At 44.4% G+C, this 24,600-nt stretch overlaps 1 protein-coding gene across 5 annotated transcripts in view; it reads left to right on the forward strand.

Moving 5' to 3' along the window:
• Positions 1-24,600, forward strand: part of PACSIN3 (protein kinase C and casein kinase substrate in neurons 3) — a 70,833-nt gene that overhangs the window by 20,064 nt on the left and 26,169 nt on the right. For 4 of the 5 annotated variants that reach the window (XM_018562156.1, XM_018562151.1, XM_018562154.1 and 1 more), the window contains exon 2: positions 16,489-16,568. The gene's annotated coding sequence lies outside the window, so the exon portion shown is untranslated. The other variant, XM_018562153.1, reaches the window with a different exon arrangement.

Below are 24,600 nucleotides of genomic sequence, written 5' to 3' on the forward strand. Positions count from 1 at the left end.
CTTGTACTTGGTCTTGAAAAAATTGTATCGGGACATCCCTAATTAGCTGTCATTGCAGTGAGAACCAAAAACTAATTTACGGGTTTACCAATACTGTAACAAAAATAAAAAAAAACGTTTTATCTTGAATTACTCTTAAGAAATAAAAGTGCACATTCTGGTATGTGAGGGTTCCTATACACTCCTGTTCCTTGAGACTCATAAGCTGTATATCTGCAGTATGAAATCATCTAACACACCCGCTGCCTCTGACTACTAGTCTCTCGGGATTTGCAGGGAAATTTGGTAATGTCACTACTGTGCTGCTCACTGATCTGCTTGCTGGAGAGAAAGCGGTACCTTTAGTCATGTAGTGCATGGATGTCCCTGCTTCTAGATCATCCATTATGTGTATCTGTCCTTCCTCCACTTCTGCTGAGTCTTAAATATTACCCCATCAGTCATCATGTCTCCAGGCATCAAGGAGACGGCTCTGACATATACTGCTACCAATATGGCTACCTCCTCATAGAAAGTGTGGAAAAAGGTATGGAATTTAGTAATGGGGGGGGGGGTGAAAGGTCAGCCGCAGGGAGCTTACAGGCAATACTGCTGACTAGCCCTTTACCCTCTGCTCGCCTGTTTTGGACACTATTTCCAATATTTGTTTTCTTTAAATAGGAATGTGGATGTAGATCCCACAAGAAGAGCTGCAGAGACAGGACGTGTGGATGCTTTTCCCACTCTTTGAGAATGCCCTTGTCCTGCTCCCATGCATGTTCTTGGGGCTTGGCAGCTTGTCCACACCTCTGGACTCTAAGCGCTATTTTCCCAGTGCCTTTGACTTTGAAACTGTAGGAGGGGGCTTTAGGGCCTGACTCTGCCTTTGGTGTAATAATAAAAGGACAACCTGTCATTCAAAAGAGATGAAGACCCCTAACTGAAGGACATTTAGTTTGTTAAAGCACTATGAATCGTATAAACAATTGCCATCCATAAAAAAAATACCTGTTTGCGACCTCTATTTCATCCTTTGTTGCATCTCGGTGCTGTAGGTCTTCTGTAGCCTCTTTGCAGCCAACCTCCTGTCTATATGAAGTTCCTCCAGTGATGACTGCATGGCATTTCTCACGGGGGGTTACCTGATGGCTCACCATGCCAGTGCAAAGTGTGTAAGCACATGTACTCTCCATGGGAACCCCGTGTGACAATGCCGAAGTGCAGTTGGGCTTCAGGGAACCGAGCATTGTCACCCTACAATAGAAAGTGCCTGGACGTGGCAGGAGCACCAGGTATTCTTTTTTTTAATGAGCGCTGCAAATGTAAAAATATTGAAAATGACTGAATTACATTAACGTGTCACAGCGTATGTGATAATGATAAGTGATTGGGTTTACATATACTTATAGGAATAATATAAAGCTTATTTTACATCTAACACTTTTCCCGCTTGTTCTATAATTAACGATGACGATCGGGTATTGTTCCATAATGTACAGCGTATTACTCATTCCAGGAGTGTTGCTTTGTTCTGCTGCCTTGATAATTGCCGTAACTTGTAAAAAAGTTTAATGTCATCCTGAGAACGTTGAGCGTGTGAGCAGCCTGCCCTTGTTTCATGTAGGAGTGGCACATAATGTACCCGCTTTCCATGAAACGCACTGCAGTAAAAATAGAAATCCAGCAATCTCACAGTGAAGTGTGTGGGGAGATGTCACCGTAGAGCTGAAGTTTATTTAATTATGTTACACAAAAGGAGTCGTGGTACAAAGCGTTTTTTTGTTTTTTTTAACCATCAATGGGAATTTTCAGGCCTGCATAATAAAAACACTATACCCTGTACTTGTTACATAGTAGGTGAGGTTGAAAAAAGACACAGGTCCATCAGGTTCAGTGTATGTGTATACCCTAAATCTTTGTTTACATATGCATGCAATTTTTACACTTTTTGGCCACTAAGGCCTCATTCACACTAGAAAAGGCCGGCACGTACAGCTCCAGGCTGCGTGCACGGCCGTATCGGGCAGCTCCCGGGAAGGACAGGTGCTGTGTGTGATTTGTACGCAGCCCCTGTCCTTCTTTATGGCAGTACGCCGCCCTACGCTCACCCCAATTGCAGGTCCGTACGGGTGCCCCGGCTCGGACGCAGACATGATCCATCCTGTCAGCGTACAAGTGCGGACACCTGCACGGACGTGTAGGGCGGCATACGGCCGCATACTCCCATAGAGAAGGACGGGGCTGCGTACTAATCACACGCAGCACCTGTCCTTCCCGAGAGCTGCCCAATACGTCCATGCACGGAGCTGTATGTGCCGCCTTTTTCTCGTGTGAATGAGGCCTTAAAGGTAAAATAAAATATAGGTTGCTAGTATCCTGCACTAAAATCACACAAAATTGCATGCCATAAGTGTTTTTGTCATGCACTCCTATTGGCACTCTTTTATAAAGTCGCAGTGCCATGAATAGGTGTGAATGGGCCCCATACAAAATAATGAGGTTCCTTTTTTCATGCAGTGGCCGTAGCGCTTCAAAATGCATAGGGCTGACTGATGAGCTAAGAAAAATCAGAATTATAATGGGGGGATTTATCAAAACTGGAGCAGACAAGATCTGGAGCAGCTGTGCATGGCAACCAATCAGCATCCACCTTTCATTTTCAAAGCTAAACTGCAGAGATAAGCTGATTTGGTTGTCACAGGCAACTGCTCCACATTTTGTCCGCTCCAGTTTTGATAAATCCTTAGTCCTAAGAGCTCAGACTTTTTAGAAAAGCTGCAAAATTCCCCCCACCCACCACTGTCTGTGTATAGAATGGCATGAGAGGAGCTGTTGCACTAAACTGGGGGAATTTATCAAAGCTGAAGCTGACAAATCTGGAGCTGCTGTGCGTGACAACCAATCCTCTTCTATCTTCAGTTTGTTCAGTTCAGATTTGGAAATTAAAGAGAGAAGCTGATTGGTTGCCATACACAGCTGCTCCAGATTTCGGCTGCTCCAGTTTTGACAAATCCCCTTCCATGTGATTTTTATTTTAGACCAGAAAGGAATTTGTTCCTTCTTGGGAAATGTCTACAGGCACACAGAAGCAATGTTGAATGTTTCATAACAGTAAATGGCTGGAGTGATGAAATGTTTTAAAAAGGACCCCAGCCTAAATGGCTCATTACATTTTGACGTTTGATGTATTCGGACACTCAGTGTTTTGATCAGCACAGCTTTGATGCTTTTCCATCTTGTATTTAAAAAAAAAAAAATATTTATAGTTGTGTCGTGTTTAATTTTGCTGTGGTAAATATTTATAGTTGAAGTATGATTTTTACGTCTAAGGCTCCACTCGCATATAGGCCTCATTCACACTGGAATCGGCCGGCACGTACAGCTCCGTGCTGCGTGCAGGGCCATATTGAGCAGCTCCCAGATAGGACAGGTGCTGCGTGTGACTAGTACGCAGCCCCCGTCCTTCTCTATGGGACTACACGGCCGTACTCTGCCCTATGCTCACCTCAAGTGCAGGTCCGTAGGGGTGCGCGTTTCCTGGCTCGGGCGCCGACCGGATCCATCCTGTCGGCGTACGAGTACGTACACCCACACGGACGTGCAGGGCTGGTGATCGTAAGGGGGCGTACAGCCGCGTAGTCCCATAGAGAAGGACGGAGGCTGCATACTAATCACACACAGCACCTGTCTTTCCCGGGAGCTGCTCAGTACAGAGCTGTACGTACCAGCCGATTACAGTGTGAATGAGGCCTTAGTGTTTGCATTTCGTGCACGGTTTTCCAACGCAAACGCTACATGCGAAACAACTGCATGGATTCCGCTAGTTTGAGGCTATTATACAGCCGCGAAAGTGCGGAATCCGCCATATTATCGCGCTTGCACTATTTTTTGTTTCCCGCAATAGTCTGAACAATGCACATTAAAGTGCATTGTGCAACCGAATGTGCATGGACAGGCGCTCCAGTGTGAAGGCTATAGAGCAAAACAAGTTGATACGCGCCACAAAAGAAGTTCACGGACTATTTTATACAGCGTTTTGTTACACGCAATTTAGCGCGTTTGCACGAACGTCCCCCATAGACATGCATGGGATTTTGATTTGCATGCGTTTCAGTGTGGGGAAAAAATGTGCGACGAAACGCCTGTTGTGTGATTGGGCCTTGGGCCCCTTTCACTCGGGCTGATCTGCAGAGGATCTTTGCACACATCCTCTCCAGAGCGGTACGGAGCAGATGTCTCCGCTGTGACGCCCGTGTCCGTACAGTTTTTTTTTTCTTACCGGACCCATGTATGTTGGTAATCGGACGTCAATGGACATGTGTCTGTTTACATCAGATTACCCCTGATCCAGCATAACGGAACGTTTGTTTTTCTGGACCTGGCCTGAGCCGGTTGTAAACGTTAGAGCTGCAGCTAACGATTATTTTCAAAATCGATTATTCGATTAGTTGTTGCAGCCCTAGTAAACGTACGCCCGTCTATTTATACACGGCTGCCCATAGACTAGCAATGGGCATCCAATTGGGTCCACTTGAAAAGCTAACAGGCGGACCCGATCAGACCTGCTGTGTGAAAGGGGCCTTAGGGGTTAGATTCTGGTTAGGGTCCGTATTTAAGACTTGGTTCACACCAGCCACATTCTAACACGGTTGGCCCGTTTCAGTGTGCAACTGTTGTCCATTGGGTGACAGCGGTGTGTAGCGGGTGCTATTGCCATTTCCTTTTTTTTTTTTACGCTATTGGCAGTGTGCAAAGTGTAAACTCTAATCAGGTCTCTGCAGCAGCCCGGCGTGCACTGTACAAAAATGCAGCCTGTCTGCATGTTTCTGCACTTTTTTTTTTTTTTAACCAGCGTTGTGGGAGTACAGGGCACCTACAAAACAATGAGGGGGGATTTATCAAAACTGGAGCAGAGAGAATCTGGAGCAGTCGCCCTTGGCAACCAGTCGGCTTGTACCTTTTTTCATTTCCAAAGCTTAACTCAACAAACTGAAGGAAGAAGATGATTGGTTGCCATGGACATCTGCTCCAGATTCTGTGTCCCGTTTTTTAATAAAATCCCCTCATTTTGAATACCGGGATTGTTTAACTTTGCTTTGTCGCAATTAGGGTTATTGCGAGACAAAATGCTCAGTTGTGAAAAGGCCCCTGGCCTGGTGTTGAAAATGTGGTGTTGAGTGTCACATGCAATGGATACAGAGGTGTCCTGCTAAGTTGTATCGTGCTAAGTAAAGGTAGATTCGTGCAGCGTCAGGCAGTATGAATATATTAAAGGAGCTAATAAGGTTTAACACGTGTGTGCGTGGGCTGTTTTTGTTCATCTGATCAGATGTGGGCGTTAAGTGCCTTTTGTGGTTTATAAACACTGACAGGTCCACCTTAGAGCCTACCAAACAATCTACCCCATGAAAATAGTGTACCAGGAAATGTTCTCCTAGCCCATACATCATACAGTGTATTTCCTGTAAACCAGCCCATCCTGTATTTATTACTGTGTGGGTGAGCTTCCCACAGAGCAGTGCTGGCCAGGGAAATGGAATGTAGAAGGCACCAAGGCAGCCCCATGGCTTCTCGTAAAGGGAACTTGTGCTTTGCCAATGCAGGGCAAAGCAACAGTTTTTTATTAAGTTTTATTACTAACCTCCCCCCCCATTCATCATATCCCCTTCCTGCTAATATTCTCCTCTCATTCACTCCCCTAACTCTCCAGTCCTTCTACTGTCTATCTATTGGGCTTCCAATCGCCCCCAAAGGATAAAATTCAAAATATTAACAATCTCTTACAAAGCCATCCACAACTCTGCCCCAAGCTGTATCTCCAACCTTGTCTCAAAGTATCACCCTAACCGTCCCCTCGGCTCCTCCCAAGACCTCCTGCTCTCTAGCTCCCTCGTCAACTCCTCCCATGCTCACCTCTAGGACTTCTGTAGAGTCTCTCCTATTCTTTGGAACTCCTTACCCCACCCTATCTCCCACTCTGAGTGTCTTTCGGCGATCACTAAAGACTCATTTCTTTAGGGAAGCCTATCCTAACTTAAACTAACCACTGAACTTTTTCTCAAACAATTCATCCCCACACAGCTACCTCCTCATGTATCACTTGCCCCTGCCTCTTAGATTGTAAGCCCTCAGGGGCAGGGCCCTCCTTACCATCTTGTCTTGATTTGTATTGTAATTATAATGTCTTCCCTATATGTAAAGCGCTGCGCAAACTGGCGGCGCTATATAAATCCTGTATAATAATACAAATAATACTGGATTGAAGGAAAATGCCAAGCTATGGTGGACCATGTGATGATCTCCCATCTTACAAGAGCTGGGTTCCTAAACATTGTCATGTGAGTGTGTGGAGTGAGTCCATAGCCCTGTTGTAAGCTCCAACCAAATTGACTAGGTACGTATATAGGGCTTTTTGACTTTGGGTCCATTCACAGCACATGTGTTGGGGCTGTGCTGGCTGTTGTTTCCAGTGCAGCCCCAGCACAAGACAAGGCAATTTACTGTTCACACCCCCATGTTGCAGTGGGAACGCAGTGGTGTGCACTGAAAAAAGTACAGCATGCCTTATTTTTTTTTTGAGCAGCGGGATGTGACCCCTCGCACCCCACTGTGCCTGTAGAACTAAATGTCAATTGTGGCATTTAAAAACAGTTCGGGGTTGGCGCATCGGCATTGTGTCAGGCACTGCACACCAGCCGCTGTGTGCATTTTGCGCAACGGCTGGTGTAAATGGGACCTTTAGCGCTGACAGCTGAACAGAATGGCGAGGGTTAAGATCCTGTCGGCTGTGACGGCGCTCCTTTTGTGTCCTCACATCCTATACACAGTGTATAGAACATGATGACTTGAGGATCCTTAAACAGCTGCAGCGGAGAGGGAGCGAGGCTCCAGGGACCACTCTAAGAGCAAGCCGGCCCGAGGGATAGGCGAGTATAACTTTTTCATTTTCACCCTAGGCAAAAATGAGCCTTGCACCCTTGCAGTGGGGGAGGGGGTAGGGCAGGCCTTCTTTAAGAGGTGCGCGCTGTCACATGTCCTAATTTTACTCCTACGTAATGGAAGCGTAATACTCCCTCTTTATTATAGATTACCACAGTGCAGATTAAATGCAGTTCTATTACACTGAGTATAATTCGGGACACGCTGTGGTCTTCATCATTCATATCTGATGGTTATTTGGCCTTTCTGTGTATAATGATTACCTTGTATACTGGAGAAGAGACTGGAACACTACCAAGGAATGATTATACTGGAGAGGTTAAAAGTATGTAGCAATTCATATTTTCCCAGAGAAACGTCGGGGTGGGGCCATGTTTTGGGTGCATCTTAACATTCCTGGCAGAAGAGTTCCATTGAATCAAGTTGACATTTTGCTACATGAGTTACACTGTATAAAAATATACATGGCTGAAACTGACTGCGCTTAAAGTGGTATAAAACTCTCAAACCTTTTTTTTCAATAATGAATGCGGATCAAACAAATATACACTGCCCAGCAAAGTATTTCTTTAAATTTTTGCTCAAACACTCGCAAGCATCATGTTTCCAAACAGCTCCAACTCCCTCAGCTCGGCTTCCCTGAGCTTCCTGTCTAGTATAAGATCACAAGAGATGGTCTCCAGCAGATGTCCATCTACTAGCTTGGAGAACAGAGGATGGAGGAGTAGGGAACAGGGGAGTGTCTTGCCTTGCTGTGCCTTTTGTGTTTGACACACCGCTTACTAGCACACACAAGGGTGTCTCTATAGGACCCTGTAAGGGAAAGGAGCCACCCTATAACAGGATATCAGGGCAAGTGCTTAGGGGAACAAGTGATTCTGCAGGAAACTAAGATGGTCAGACTTTAAAAATGCAGCATCCATTGTAAGTGATTTAATTAGGATTTGAAATAGCTGAAAAACCCTTTGACATTAAAAGAGAACTATGGGGTCAGTGTTTTCCCCCATAGTTCTCCTAAGGGTCAATTGGGGACATAAACTAGCGTCCTCCCGTTACCCTAAGCTCAGTACAGCTCGCGGTATACTGAGACCGCCGCAGCCAGGACGGATCCCGACATTGCTGTCGAGATCCACCCAGCTGCGTGATTGACAGCGGGCTCTGCCTATCTAGCTGCAGAGCCAGCTGTGCCCGCCCCCTCCCCCATCTATTCGGCTGGAGGAGCGGGGAATCCCTGCAGGGAGTCGTGAGTGACGGTCACGGCTCTCTGCAGGGACAGGATCGAGAAGCGAGCGACGGTGTGCGTTTGCTCACTTCCCGATCTATTGGGTCGACGTGTGACAGTTTCATTGTCGCACGTCGGCTCGAACTATCAGGATGAGTGAAAATCACTCCCCTCATGGTTCTCCTTTAAAGTCACCCCCCCCAAATGCTGCTTTAAGAACTTACCTTACATGATGCCTCTTGATCCGTTCATCTTCCTTCCTGTAGTTTTCAGGAGTCCCTCCAGCGCTGGTGCCGGTCTCTGATCCAACGCTGACTGCTGTCTTCTGTGTCCCACAGAGTCTGTGCACGCTCCCGGCTGCGTGCATTGACTTACACTGCGTCTCTCATCTTCTCCTGCCCGCAGATCTGTACTGCGCATACGCCCGCCCCATCATCCTTCACGGCCGCTCGAGAATCTTCAGATCTTCAGATCTTCAGACGGGAGCAAGCTGTGCAGAGACACAGGTAAGTAATTACCTATTTGGTAACTTTTATTTTTTTTAATGTTTTGCATATATCTTCTGCTTGGTAGCAGTAGATATATGCAAACAAAAACACAAGCGTTTAATACTACTTTAATATCACTTTAAAAAAGCAGAGAAATGATGCACAGATGTGAAATCTTTTTCAAAATATTGAATTCTCTCTGTAACGGAAATAACACGTAAATATGGAAATATAGAATTCATTTTGGCTTCCTAACAGATGTTTGCTGTCTCGAGATTCGGAGGCTTTTCTGTTTCAATGACACTATGATATTGGAGCTCGCCCACGAAGAGTTGGCACCGTTTGTGGCATTGTCAGTGACGGACAGCTGGGAATGAGAATGTTTTGCTTATGTGAATAAGCGACTTCCCCATTCCCAGCTGTCAGCCACTAAGCATGTCATGGACTAAGCCAGTGTGATAGCTGCAGATTGTGGCCCGCATATCCATTACATTGGAAGAACCTGGGTGCAGTAGTGTGTACAGTATATTTCAAATATTTTATTATTCAAAATGTGTGTCGGGAGAGGTGAGAATAGCAAGGGAGGGTTTTACTTCAGTAAAAGCTAAACTTCAGGTGGATATTAAAAAACAAAAAACACCCCACTAAAGTTGTGTACTCCCTTAAAAATCATTGCGTATGTATACTGCAAATTCAGATAGTGTTAGTACCTGAATCCATCATCATATTAGCTTCCTGAAAGTCTCAGACTGGGAGAAGGAGGGGCTACACAATCGGGTTCTGCTGCATGCAAATGTGCTAACAGGGTACTTGCTGACAGGAGGAGAAAGCACAGAGATGATCACTTATTAACATTGTGATGCTTCTCCACTAGCCAATCAGCAGGCTGGGGAGGGGAGATGACACTATCCTATTTCTTAAAGCGGACCTTAAAAAAAGAAGATTTTCCAGCATTCTAATCCCCCCCCCCCGCCAACATTTAAGTGTAATTTCTACATTTATTTTGTCTTTTTCTGTTAGACCCGCCCCCTGCCTAGGCGATAATGATGTCTAGCCTCCTCTTACAACAGTAATACCTCCTGAGACATGTGATGCCTGCATCCCAGGAGGCATTACTTTCTACCATTGGTAGAACAACTTGTAAACCGATTTGGTGTTGCATTATGGTTGGGCCGGCTATAAGAACCAGGTAGAGACAGCTGGTTCCCAATGAAGTACTATTGGAAGATGGCAGTGTGGGATGGGATCTGTAGTAAGAGGGCATGGCATGGAAAATAAATGGCCCTGCTACGCACTAGTGTAGGTTTGGGCAACACTGGCCCCACAGCTGTGCTTTAAAGGAGAACTATGGGGTCAGGGCATTTCCCCATAGTTCTCTTAAGGGTAACGGGAGGACACAAACTAGCGTCCTTCCGTCACCCGAAGCTCAGTATACCTGCAAGCTACAGCTCGCGGTATACTGAGACGCCGCAGCCGGGACGGATCCCGACATTACTGTCTGGATCCACCCAGCTGCATGAGTGACAGCTGGCTCTGCCTATCTAGAGGCAGAGCCAGCTGTACCCGGCCCCTCCCCCATACGTTGCGCCAGTCAGCGCTGCAGGATCGGAGAGGGGAGGGGGGAATCCCTGCAGGGAGCCATGAGTGACAGTCACGGCTCTCTGCAGGGACAGGATCAAGAAGTGAGCGAGCGACGGTACATGTTCACTCCCCGATCTATTGAGCTGACCTGAGACAGTTTCATTGTCACAGGTCGGCTCGAATTATGAGGAGTGATTTTCAAATCCCAAAATGCCTCTGGGAGTCCTGCCTGTAACTGTGAGTATTGCAATGCCTCATGGGACTAGTAGTTCCACAACCGAGCCAGAGTTGCCCACCCCTGCACTAGTGAGTGCATTGCTGTAAGCATCACTGCAATGAGTAGGTCTCCATAGACACTTAAGATAGCATCAATGTGCTCTTCCATCAGCAAGTAGCCAACTGCTGCTCTGTACTCTTTGCTCTTACACCTAATACTGTAGAACCTCGCAACATGCTAATCCTAATAATCCTGGTAACCCGGCATGATAGTCGGAGCACAAACTGAGAATCGGTGACATTTTTCTGTACTGGCTCAGATTTGCCCACGATAGATTTTCTTGTCTATGTATGATAATATATTTGAACTTTTCATGGAATTTATTATTGCTGGTTAAAGTTGTATTCTGCCACCTGGTGGCTGCAGAGTATTGCTGCAGCCTGGGCACCTTTTTATTGCGATCACTTACTGCAACATATAAATAAAACGTAGTCATTCAGATGTCAGCCACCCAGCGGCTCAGGCGTACTTCACTCATTTTTTAAAGATGTTTCAAGTTGTGTTTTGTAGCGTACTTGACATTTTACAACATCCGAAGCGGCAGTATACTGCGGGGCTGAGTATTCTAATCATACATATGGGGGAGGTGGGTTTAAAGTAAACCTTTCCTGAGAGAGATGCATGGGTTGCCATTGTTGATATAAGAAAAAATGCAAGTTGGCTTGCTATGATGTGGACCCACTGACTTCACTACATTCAGAGTCTCTGACCTGGAGCAGGCATGCAGATCAGGAGTCTCTGACCTGGAGCAGGCATGCAGATCAGGAACACAATCCTTATTTACTTGTTCCGGGTCAGTGCCTATTGAAACCAGAGTCTCAGCATACCAGCCAGGGTACTAGTGTTTCATAATATGAAATGGAATGGCAGCCCCAATATTTCTCTCCGGAAAGGATCTACATCTAAAAATCCAATCTGGGCATATTTATAAAGCCGTAAATGTGACTTTCTCAACATTCACTGGTTGTGAATCATTCACTGTCATTTAAAATGCATGCCCTAGGAAGATTCACTTGCATTTAATGTTTGGTGAATGTCTGATTCTCCTGCTTTTTAAGAATGTGCCTTAGTTTTTCTAACAAATGTGTGGCAACAACTAAATCCTTTTTTTGGCATCTTATCACTGCTGATCTCCTCCAGACTTTCCACCATTTCCTGTCCACATGCACTTGCTCCAGCATAAGCTGCACATCATCGCTCTGGACTGCCTTCCGGTGGGGACCACCGTGAACCATGTCTGTGCAAAGTATGTCAGCTTAGCTACTTGTAGTCCCCACACAGGCTAATGCAACAGGCAGGGCCTAAACAAGGACTTTCATGGCAGGGATTTGTGAAAGCTGCAGGTTTTAAAAGGATTGTAAACAACGTATATAAGATTTGACTGATTTGGCGTATATATACTTTAATGTGTATCTGCACCCTCAGACCCCCCAGCCTTACACTTAACTGTCCCCAATCCAGTGAGATATCGCTGACTCGATTGCCTAGCCGTTTGGTAATGGATGACTATTGGCTATAGTTCTCTTTTGGGTCACCGAAGTACATTTACTAATGTACTCCTGTTACCCAAAGTAAGCAATATAGCAGGCTACTGACCGCTATATGCTGACAGCGCAGAGCCACGCTGCAGCTGGGACAGATCCCAAATGATGGTTGGGGTCCACCCTGCTACCTGATTGACAGCTGGCTCTGCCTCTCCTAGAGCCAGAACCAATTGTGCCCCCCCCCCGTCTGCCCTCCAGTGAGCACTGGAGGAACAGAGAGAGGACTGACGGTCACCACACTCTACAAGTAGAATCCGTGAGCTAAGCGATCAGCAGTTTGCGATCATTCAGTTCTTGAGCTATAGAGCCGACATGTGAGTGCTGCAATGTCACACACCGGCTCAAACTATTGAGCAGAGTACATTTTACTCTCCCAATACTTCTCCTTTAAAAAAATCTTCACCGCTGGAGCCGTGCATGTCCTCTGCCGGTTTATCTTCTGCCAATGAACCTCTGAGTACAGAAGTTCATTGGCATTGTTTTACACATCTGTGTCCTACAGAATGAACTCTGTTTGAAAGGTAAATGCCCCGGTGCTCATCCACAAAAATGTGCATACCAATCCAGAGTAGGTATAGAGGCACTCGCGGGTCTAGCAGCAGAGAGAAGTCAAAGCATCAGAATGTTATTGTCAGTGTTTTGATGGAGCTCGGTCCATATCTATCAGGTCTTGATCAAGAGGAACTGAGCTGCTTTGAAACGACATATATATATAGACATAGATATAGATATATATATATATATATAGATAGATAGATAGATAGATAGATAGATAGATAGATTTCCTGACACCAATCCATGGCAGCACACAACGGGTATGGCTCCGCCCCCAGCCCAATCACAGGACCAGTTAGGAAATATAATGTAGCCAAAGCTCATCCTTAGGTTATGTAGTTTCTTCAAATGTTAGTTTTTGGGCGGCACTGATTCTGAACCTGTTCTGCTCTTAGTAAGCTTGTGTACACATTTCAGAGCAGGCACACAGCTGCTTGTGCAACTTGTGAGTACTAGCAGTCCTAGGATAAATCCATTTTTTTTTTCCCCTTCCTGATTGCAGGAGTATTCAAGATGCTCAGCATGTACACCTCGGTGTACAATCCTGGCATCTGCCGGGTGGCAGGAGGATTTACAGCCCAAATGAACCTTTTTAAATTGGCTAAATATAATCTGGGTGCATCAAAACAAAAGATGTTCATTTTCTTTCTAAAGCAGCCACAGCCTAGTTAGGAAAGCCTGTCTCCTGCCAGCATGCTGAACCCTTGCTCTCTGTGAAGAAGCAATGATCTTCTCAGAGTTTGGAGTCATCTGCTAAAGCTTTCTCCAATCAGCATGAGCTTTCCTAATTCTAAGCTATAGGTCTCGCATGAACTCACACGTTCCACCATTACAGCTTGAGCTCTGTGATCGAGCCGTAATGGTGGAACGCTTGAGGTCATGTGTCATGAGGTCATGTGTCAGTGTACAGCTTATCTATCCTCATGGATTAAAATGTATACGAAAGATTCATTTTTGGAGTGCAGCTCCTTTCTTCATATTTGGATTTAGCTGTTTTGGTTTCAGTTAAAGACTGTGTTTCAGGGCCGGTTCACACCACCAAGTCCGCGTTTCAGTGCGTTCAGCCTCTGGAACGCAAGCCAGCCGGCTCCCTGTGTTCAGGGGCGGGAGGGGGTGTGGCGATGCATTGAAGTCAATGGCACCGCAGCCACGCCCCCCACCCGCAGTGCGATTGCCTGCACCCGGAAAGCAGGCACATTAGTGCTTGCTTTCTGGTCCAGTGCAATCTGCAAAAATACGACGTACGACCTGCCCATCATGGACAGGCAGATCATACTTGCGATCATCGCAAGTCCTCCCCGTTGATGGCAGGGCTTACAGATGATCGCAATGGTGAGCAGGCAGTGTGCGCTTGCGCACCTCGGGCCGTACGGCTTTCTTCTTGCGATCGCGCTACTAACCCGCCAAAAAACGTACGATTTTCTAGCGTGCTCGTAATACGAAAGTCGCGGAACCGCACAGTAAATGCGGTCGCACGCTGCCCATAATCTGCCAATTATTGTACGATCGCGAGATCACACGCGATTATCGTACGATAATCGTCAGGTGCATGGGCAGCTTAAGAATTGATGTTGGTTTGAAGCCAAAGGGTGGTCACACCAAATATTGATTTTGATTTACATTTTTTTCTTCTCTTCACTTGCATTTGAATTGTGTAAATTGATAAAAATAAACAATTTAAAATATATTTCATTACTTATTGAAAGCATTCTTACTTTACAGCAGATCTTTTATAATATACCCGAGGTTCTTTTTTATTTTATTTTTTTAAGTAGCAGGGTTTTTCCCCCCAAATGGACGAGAGAGAATATATAGTTTGAAGCTGTTCCTCATAGAGCTATGAGTTGCTGAGAATTTAAATCCAGCATGAGCAGAGAGAGAGATGACCTTTTTTTAAATGCTGCCATTTAGTTCTGCAGTTTACACCTGTAGGTTTATAATAGGAAGCATGTTAAGGGAAGATCAGTTACCAGAATGCCCTATAGCCATACTGTGGCCTCTCAAAATTAGCTGAAGTTGCCCTTGCCCAATGCACAGCCTGTTTCTTGCGTTACTGGAGTGAGAGAGTTTAAAGCAGAAGTTTAATTTGTTTAGATTTTGCCTTCCCATGTTTCCTCCTTTTTAAATGCCCCTCCACAGTGAATGCCCCCCCTCCCCCCCCCATGTGATCCCTGTACTTAATCATGTGATCTGATGCCACACAAGCTTGTGCAGGAGACACATGGGGGGGACATCATTGTGCTGAGCCAAAAGCAGCTTCCCTGCGCAACTCTTCTTCACAGTATGTGAAGAGGTTTGGACTGGCACTAGAGTCGGTGCACCACATCACCAGAATCGAGAAGAATTTTTGAGTAGAGTGTCAAGAGACTGGGACATTTCAGGTACCACAAGGATGTCGACACAACATTTTGCCTAAAAAATAAATAAAAGTGTATGTGTTATATATATATATATATATATTACACACACACACAAAAAAATTTAAATAGAAAAAAGCCACTCAAATAGGCTGGAGTGGGCTTCAACACATCAAAAACAGGAGCTTGGGTTTGTGTGCACCAAGTGCTTTTGCAGACCCAATTATTACAATGTAAAAGTGGCGGTAACATCTCCTTTGTGTTTCACATTGCAAGTGCAGGGAGTAGAGCTGCAGGAGGGACCCAGCAGGCTCCATCCAATGGGCCTGCTGGGTCTGCCTGCAGAAAACTATACAAGAGGGCAGGTACAAGACAAATCACCCTGCACAAGGTGAGACAGCAACAGTGACTGGTCACTTGACTTGGCCGATTGTGAAGCCGGACAGTGTGTAATGACTCGCTGCCCAGTTTCTTGATTGGTTGGGAAGCTGGTCAATCAAGAAGCCTGGCGGAGAGTCATTACCTGTCCTCTGGCTTCCTGATTAGCCAGAAAGCCGGCTCTATACTTCCTCCTCAAGAAGCCGGGTGCCGTATGATGACTTGCTAGTCATTACCCGCCCCCCAGCTTCCTGATTGGCCAGGAAGCCAGCACCTGGTGACGAGGGAGCATGGAGAGGGCTAATCGGGAAGCCGGTTTACGAGTCATTACACCCCCCAAAGCCAAAAAAAAAACAGTATCAGTGCATCCCTAAAATACACAAAGCTCACCAAGTTTCAAGGAAGAGTACACATAACTCTTCTATTTAGACAATATTTAATATAATAATTTTTTTTTGCATTATGTCACATACACAACATCTCATAGTTCTCCTTTAAAATCTAATCATTTTAGACTGGGCTGCCTCAAGATTTTGCATACTTTTAAAGGGTGCCGTAAAACAAGGTTGTGAAACGCTGCTTCTAGGTTACCAACTTAGTATTGCAGTGGGGGCCAACGAAGTGAGGGGGACCCCAAACTTGCAGTGGGCCCCAGGCATCCGCAGCTTCATCTGGCTACATATATTTCTGTATAAATACTCATATTTAGTCATAATAGCCATACTTGTGAATGTTATTGGCGGCCTATTTATGCAAAATGTTGCTTTATTTTAGTCTTGGTCCCTTTTTAACTCCTCAATCTTTTTAGTGATAAACCTCTGATTTATGACGGTTTCTTTAGATGTCCCTCAAAAAAGGCGTGACTATTTCGGAAGGGTCGATGCAATTGAATATACTAATTGCAAGTCACCCTTCGGGTCCCAAGCCCTGGGTCTCTCCCTCATGACGGGCCGTTTTATGAGTCATCAAGGATTGCTGGCTGGTGGCACTTGTTTGGGGAAAGGGAGGAGTGCTGTAGGTGACTGACATCACTAGGCAGAGCTGGTGGCAGAGGCGTCAGGCTGGACACTGCTATATTGGGGTCTCCATATTTAGTCGAGCATCATGTGAAAGTGAGTGTGCGTGCTTAGTGTGCAGCTGCCACTGACTGCTCATCTTCTTTCTGCAGATTTGGAAGAGCACAGGTCTGTGCAGGTCTGCCTCTCTCCCCCTCCTCCTTTTTCCCGAGGATCGTCTTCTGGCTGGAAGGTATGTGACTTGAATACTGTCTGCTTTTATGTAGGAAGTTGTGCATTTAGCTGGGGTGTCCTGTGCACTCGGGACCTGGGTGCCCTTTTCGGTGAGTTCTATTTTGTCTAAGGGGGGTTTAGGTTTACGATGCAAAGGAAACCTGTCAACTTATGTACAACGCCCGGATGGGTATTTTGTGAAATCCAAAGTGTTCTGACGCAGCTTTGCGACAGTCTGACGGTACAAGAAATCAAGTGATCGCATCAGATGACTGCCACCTGTCAGATCTTCGGTCAGGAGGATTGGAGGGTGTGCTGGAAGTTCCTGTTGGTGTTTATGCAAACATAAGCAGTAACTGCACATGTACTTTTCGGAGATTATGTCCGACATGCACTATCCATTGGATGTCACATGGAAAACCAATCATTCCAGGGTCTGATGATTCCTTACAGAGCAATCAGAAACTGTCATGTATTTAGGTATTGGATTTAAATGTCTCAAGGGTTGCAGTGATGTTCACAAACCAATTAGATTGTATCTTTCATTGGTATCTTTATAATCAATAATTGCTGATTAGCTTTCTCCAGGTAGGTACTTTTTACATTGAGCTTTACCCTGGTTATTATAACTCGAGGGGTTTATAATAGAATAAACTTGCAAATATGAGACAGAGTATTTTTATATTCAGTTCTGTCTTTGTCATTCCCCTTTATTATTACATTGAATACCATGTGTATTCATTCAAGAAGTATAAAGTTTTAACTTGTCCTATTGTATTGAATTGTTACTTGCATGAAAGTAAGATTTGACATGACTTTTTTATAAATTATGTTCAATATTATAATTGCTTTTTTTTTTTTATACAGATTACATGATGCTGGTCATTAGATCAGAGAATGTGATTAGCATGCCTGCTTAAAGCAAACCTGTCAGTGTTTCGAATCAAAGTGACAACACGTATAAAGTGCCATATTGTACCTTGATTGCCCTAGACATTTCTCTGTGCCTCAGGAAGGATATGGGGCAAAGAGTTGACTCTTACAATGCAACACTCTGTGCCACCTATCCCAGGCCTGAGCACTGACTCATTGGTGGAGGGGGTGCATAGGCAAGGACAGGCATACCATTTATGTATATAGCGCAGCTGCCTTTTGGGATTTAGGCACCCATTTATGCGAGATGTGCATTGAGCAGGTACTAGGACCCCTTTCTCCATCACATAGGCTCGCTTCTAGGGTAGGCAGTTGGCAGAAGAACTTCTTCATAATGTCCTAACAATGTTCCTGGTTTGTATTAGCCAAGGTGTGTTGGGCAATAAGCACCTCCTTCACTCCCTGCATGAGCAGCACTGAGACATACAGTGCTTGTTCACACCAGATGCAGACCAGATCTGCATGAGTTTCTCTAGAACTGAACGCTGCGGTATGAACCAGAGCCCAGAATACCATTGGAATACATTGCACGCAGTTTTGATCCGTTCTGTAACTGCTCTGCTCCTGGAACGCGCTCGGTGTGAACAAGCCCACAGAATGCTTCTCCCATTTCCTTTCAACATCATTTGGAATGGAGTTGAAGGGGGTACTCCTGACCCCAGTTGCTTATTATAGAGTGAGTTCAGAGCATCACAAAAGCTGCCAGCATTTATCAATCTATCTATATACAGTGAATGATCTATACATTGTGAATAAGTGTTGGTACTTGACCAATAAATGAATATAGAGGGTGGTTAAAAATTGCTCCCACATGGGGCTTTTTGCTGACTATGTCTGTCACTGTGCCTAGAAGTATGCAAATATGGACTTGTCAGTATTTGCTTATTATGTTTGAGGGCTGCAAAGAGGAAGTGTCGAGGGTTACCGAAACTGCTATGTGGCATTAGAGGGGGGTCTGCTATTCATCCTTGAAAAAACGATGTGCAAACTTGGTTTTATCCCCAATAAAAGAATAAGGATGGATATGTAAGTAAACTCTGTCCCTCTACGGTGAGCACCGCTGACTGCACTTTTATTGGAACAGCATAGTGGCTCAGTGGTTAGCACTTTGCCGGTTCAAATCCAAGTTCTGCCGGGACACTATCTGCATGAAGTTTGCATGTTCTCACTGTGCTTGGATCCGTTTACTCCAGGTATTCCGTTTTCTGCCTACGCTCCAAAGATATGCTGGTAGGTAACTTGGCCCTAGTATTTGTACATATGGAATATAGACCTTAGATTGTAAGCTCGTAGTCAGGGATGATGGGAATGAATAGTATGTAGAGCACTGTGTACATTGATGGTTCTATATAAATACCTATAATAGATAATAATAAATTGCAAGATGGGATTCAGAAACGGCCCACGAATTGCTTGCAGCGGAACAAAGAAATGGGAGAATCGCTTGCTTCTATTGAGCTCTCTGTAGGCCACAAACACCGATGTGCTACCAAATTTGTTATTCCACATCGGCACAAAATGCTGCCAACTTTTGCAAAGCAATCAATTAATGTCTGGTGACTTGACATATTTTGGTTTAGATGATTTTTTTTTTATTGTGTGTTGTAACCCTTGCAAGCATAGTCAGTTAGCAAGACCTAGAAAAGGGGTGTGTAGAGTGTAACAGCCCCTAGCCACCAAAGCCACATCAGTGAAAGATGGATTCCGATTGGCTTCTGCTTTTTCAATTTTACTTGGAAGGAGGAAGATCATCTTCTTTTTTTAATAAAAGTTTCCACACAAAAGCAAATCTATTTTTATCCTTCCTCAATGCATCACTGAGCTATGTACTGATTATGCCCCCCTCCACCATGGCCTAAATTAACTTTCGCATATTGTTTTGCAGCTACCTAGATATGAGATAATTGAAACGCCTAATTCCAGGATCATTAGTGGTTGCTTTTTCCAATGATTTAGAATGTTTTCAATGACTATATTAAGCTATATTTGCTCTATAAGCCAGCGGTTCTGGATGTGCATCTGGCCAAAGGGGTGTAAAGCAATGATATGCATGGCGCTGCCCACTGTCCTTTAAATGAGGAATAATCCATTTTTAAGAAGACTTTACTGTGCTACGCACCAATTCTGTTGAAGGAATTTTTGATTGCTTAAAAGAAAACTATGGTCCAACCCCTTTTGGCCATAGTTTTCTTCAGGGTCACAGGAGGACATATATTACTTTCCAGTGACCCAAAACTCTGTATATAGCGGGCTATTATCTGGAAGATTACTGATGTATGTGCATCTGGCCAATGAGGAAAGCAATGATATTCATGACTCCGCACACTCTTCTGAAATGGAGAATAATCCTCCTTATTTTTGGGATATGTGATGGACTGAGACATGTGAATACCTTCTGTTCTAAGAATGCTTTACTCTGCTATGCACAGATTTGGTTGGAGGACCTTGATTGCTTTAGTCCATTCTCACCATAACCTTTATGGTTTTACTGTCTTGTTGGTTCCCATGTCCTCGGCCATGGAAGCCAAGGTTTCCATAATCTGCACTGATGATGGCTAAAGAGACAGCTAGATGTGGTCTGGAATAAATGCTGTATAATAAACTATACTCAAGTGGTTCTGGATGTGCATCTGACCAATGAGTAAAGCAGTGACTTACAGGACTCCCGAAATGGAGAATAATTCTCTTATTTTGGGGATATGTGATTTGGAGTGAGACATGTGACTAGGGCTGCAACAACTAATCGACATAATCGATTATAATCGATTATTGAAAAAGTTGTCAACTTTTTCAATCATCGATTAATCGGCTTCCGATTGGTTGGCCTTGTTCACGGCTCCACACATGCTGCGCATCACACCTCCTCCCCACCTCACGCTCGCCGCTGCCAGATCTGCCCGCATCCACGCTCCACACGCCGCACCTCCAGGATTTGTTGTACTCCTCTATAGCTGGTGGTATTCTGCATTGCGCTGTATAGAGGACTACAAATCAAGGAATAATACATTATATAGCGCAATGCGGAATACCACCAGCTATAGAGGAGTACAACAAATCCCAGCAATAGTACATTATACAGTGGTGCAATGCCGAATACCACTCGCTAGAGAGGACTACAACACCTAGCAAAACTACATTATACAACGCAATGCAGAATACCACCAGCTATAGAGGACTACAAAACCCAGCAATAGTACATTATAAAGCGCAATGCAGAATACCGCCAGCTATAATGTATTATTGCTGGGATTTGTTGTATTCCTCTATAGCTGGTGGTATTCTGCATTGTGCTGTATAATGTACTATTGCTGGGTTTTGTAGTCCTCTATAGCCAAAGCCATTCTGCATTCATTGCTGTATAATTTTACACTTTTCATTTCACTATATTGCACACCACACTTTTTTTTTCCTTTTTACTTCCACCTCTCCAAGCTTGCTCCTGTGATGGACTGCAATCTCAATACAAACTAGTAGTCCCATCACTGGAGCCATTTTTAAAAATGTATTTTATTTTTTAATTTTTTTATCCGATTAACCGATTAATCGAACTTAATAATCGGCTAACTAATCGATTTTGAAAATAATCGTTAGCTGCAGCTCTACATGTGACTACCTTTTCTTCTAAGAAGACTTTACTTTGCTATTTATTAATTTGGTTGGAGTGATTTTTGATTGGTTTAGTCCATTCTTAACCTGTATGGTTATAGTGTCTCATTGGGTCTCAAGACCTACTCCATCGAAAGCCATGGTTTCCATACACTGATGATGCAAGTATTATGGTTTGTTCACACTGAGATATGGGGTTTTTTTTTCACATCGGCACACATGTATGGCGTGAATGTGTCACACAGAAAACAATTGCCTGCCCTGAAGTCTAGGGGGAGGATGTGTGGCCATCAGGTTCCTTCCTCCCCTAAACTGGGGGTCTCTCTTTGGGAGAGCCCCCAACCCAGTACTTGGTAATCAGCTTGGGCTGGCCATGAGGAAAGGGAGTGTCCGCCTGGTTCTGGTCAGGTGGACATGAGTCAAGGAGCCTTGCTACCCAGGGTCAGGGATGGGCTTTATCTCTTCAGGGGTTGGACCAGTTGACACACCCTAGTGCACTTTTTTGTGTGTGTTCACATGCATTTTCTTGTTCACTATGGTGTTTAGTCTTATTGCACGTGCCACGGGTTTAAGAAAAATCTGCAGAAAAAAGCAACTCAACGGAAGTGGTGTAAACATGTTTCCTTAAAGGGAAATGATGAGGAATATTGCCGTTAAATTAAACAGAAACCATTTTTAAAAATAGTGTTCTACTCCCATGTGTTTTCCATTACAGTAAAACTAAATATAACACACACGTCATTTTTTCGCGCTATTAATCCTCCCTCCTTTTTGTTAAAAACCGCAGTCAGCTGCTATAATTACTTTTCTAGATAAACTTGTTATATTCCTAACTTAAAATAGTAACTTTAGTGCTACATAGTTATTATTTTATATTACAGTAGGACTCCTTTACTTATACTGGTGTTGTAGCTACCTATATCTCATTTACATCGGCCTCCATAATCCTGCAGCCTTCTTCGCAACACCCAGCAGCATCAAACCAGGTGTGTCGCTCCATTTCTGCAGATGGCACCTGGAACTGGGAAATTGAAGGCTTTGTTCACCAACCCCCCCGCCTTCCCATTCACTCCGGACAGCTCTAAACATTTATTTTAGATGGAGTAGGGAAGGGTTAGAAATTCATTTTTATTGCTGTTTGTGACCGCATTGTGGAGATTCTGCCTCACATTTTACGTTTCAGCCAGATTGTTACCCTTCACTAATATGGAGTCGGTCTTTTATTTTGCCTGCACATAATTAACACCCCCCCTGTAATACTGATAACTTCTCTACTGCACGTGCTGCCTGGTGTCATGCACTCTGCACGCTCCTCCTGCATATAATGCCCCCTGGGCATACCTTTCACACTTCTCTTCTGTACATACCATGCCCGTCATACCCTTAGCACTCCTCTCCTACACATACTGCCCCTACCATAACACCATACCCACCACACATACTGCTCCCTGCCATATCCACCACACTCCTGTCCTACACGTACTGCTCCCTGCCATACCCACCACTCTCCTGTCCTACACATACATCCTCCCGTTATATGATCCACAATCCTTTTTCTGTACATGCTGCCCCAGTCATACCCTCCATAGTTTTGTCTTGCACATAACTGTACTTTATCATACCCACAGAACCCCTCTCCTAACCATAATGCCCGCACTTCTCTTTTGTGCATACTGCACGTTGTCATAGCCTCTGTACTACCCATACTGCCCCCTGTCATACCCCGCATGCACCTTTCCTGCACAGACTGCCACTTGTAATACCCTCTGCCCTTCTCTCCTGCACAGACTGCTTCTTGTGATACCCACCGCACTCCTCCCCTGCGCATACTCCATACAAAGACAATTATTTGGTGTTTGTTACATCCCCAACCTTTTTCTTTCTGAAACAGGCAGGCTGCTAGTCTACAATTAAAGGCTACACACCGTTTTCATAAAGTTGACCATAGTTGACTTTGGTTCTTTCATCTTCGGACTGGATTGACGGCATCTTAAAGCTAAGGGAATTCAATAAAATTATCATTTTGATGCACCCACCACATCTAAGGACTGGTTAGCTGGAAAATTCTAAGTATGTGTTCTTTGGATAAGATGCTCTTTCATTGTTTTGCTACTTCCAAATAAACAGCCAGTTTACCTAAAAGGGAGAACTTGTTTCCTAGGGAAGGGTGAGCTGTGTCCCATGCTGGCTTTTGATAATATAACTACATTGATCAGATTTTCCCTCCATACAATCTGGCTGTAATTCCTTCATTCAAGGAGCTTCAGTTTTTGTTCAGCAGAAGCCCTGCCAATTGGTCTCACATCTTCTCCATCCTCCAAAATATAAGATTAATTAAGATCCAAGGAAGAGTGGAGGATCCCTTTTATAATTTTGTGTTTTAGAGAGCTCGTACTATGAATTGCCAACATTTAAATTGCATATTTGCAAACAGTCCACCAAAATTATAGGCTCACACAGATCTGTTTACGAAGGTACCAAGATGAAGGTACCAAAATACCAGTGTTGGAACTTAGATCTCAAACTCTGATCACTGGAGGAGTAGGTTTTACCCACCCACCAAAAGCTGCAATACCAGTTTTGTGTCAACATATCTCTAAAATAAACAACAACAAAAAATAGCAACCAAGTAACATGAGAGACCAGTGTCAGCATAGGAGGTGCAGCCTACAAAGAGGTCTGAAACCGAAGATGTCCTTGCAGAGGATAGTGATATCCATACCAACCCATATTTAGAGATAACACAGCAATAGATTAATTCTGATTGGTTGTGATTAGTTGTTGGTTTTTGGCTTATTAAATTAAGATTAATATAAATTGTGGTCTCCTCCTCTTGGCCTTTTTGGTAATTGTCAACCATGGGTACATGGGTATTGGAGAATGGCTTCAGGTTTGTGTGTTTGTGTGCTTGTTAATGTGCTAAGTACTCTAGGGGTTTGTTCACCCGTGCATTGAGAATTTAGAAAGGAGGAATGGTTATTAACACTCATTGAGCAGGTGTTTAATATGCATTAAGGCAGCGTAGAAAAAGCTTGCCCTGCAAGTGTTTATTTTTTTATGTTTAAAGGTGAAGATATATAGATGGGTACAGACTGGCAGTGCTACAGACTGGCACACATGGTTGACACTGTGGAAGTAGCTAGAGGCACTCTCTGGCTGGCAAAGATGGTGGTGTGCAGGAAAGAAGTGGCAGCTGGAGTTGTTCTGTCCTCTCTCACTATCATTTCCCTGTGCTTTCTGGGATTTCAGAACATCCAATGCCTCTTCCCACAGTGCCTGGAAAACGCTTCAGCAATTCTTCTTGAGCACACTGCTATAGGATATTTTACCGCAATGTGACACGGCTGAGACCTCATATCCATGTGTTCCAGCTGTGTGGTAGGGGAGGCCAGGGGTTAGGAACACAGAGCTTCTGCCTATAATAGCAAACCTAGCTCAGTTTTAATTTGATCACTTGTATATAATATAATCAGATTATAAAAAAAGGATTACTTAAATTTTAAGATTTTTCC

The sequence above is a fragment of the Nanorana parkeri genome, unplaced genomic scaffold, assembly GCF_000935625.1.
Source record: "Nanorana parkeri isolate BGI_ZX_2015 unplaced genomic scaffold, ASM93562v1 scaffold562, whole genome shotgun sequence".
Taxonomy (NCBI): domain Eukaryota; kingdom Metazoa; phylum Chordata; class Amphibia; order Anura; family Dicroglossidae; genus Nanorana; species Nanorana parkeri.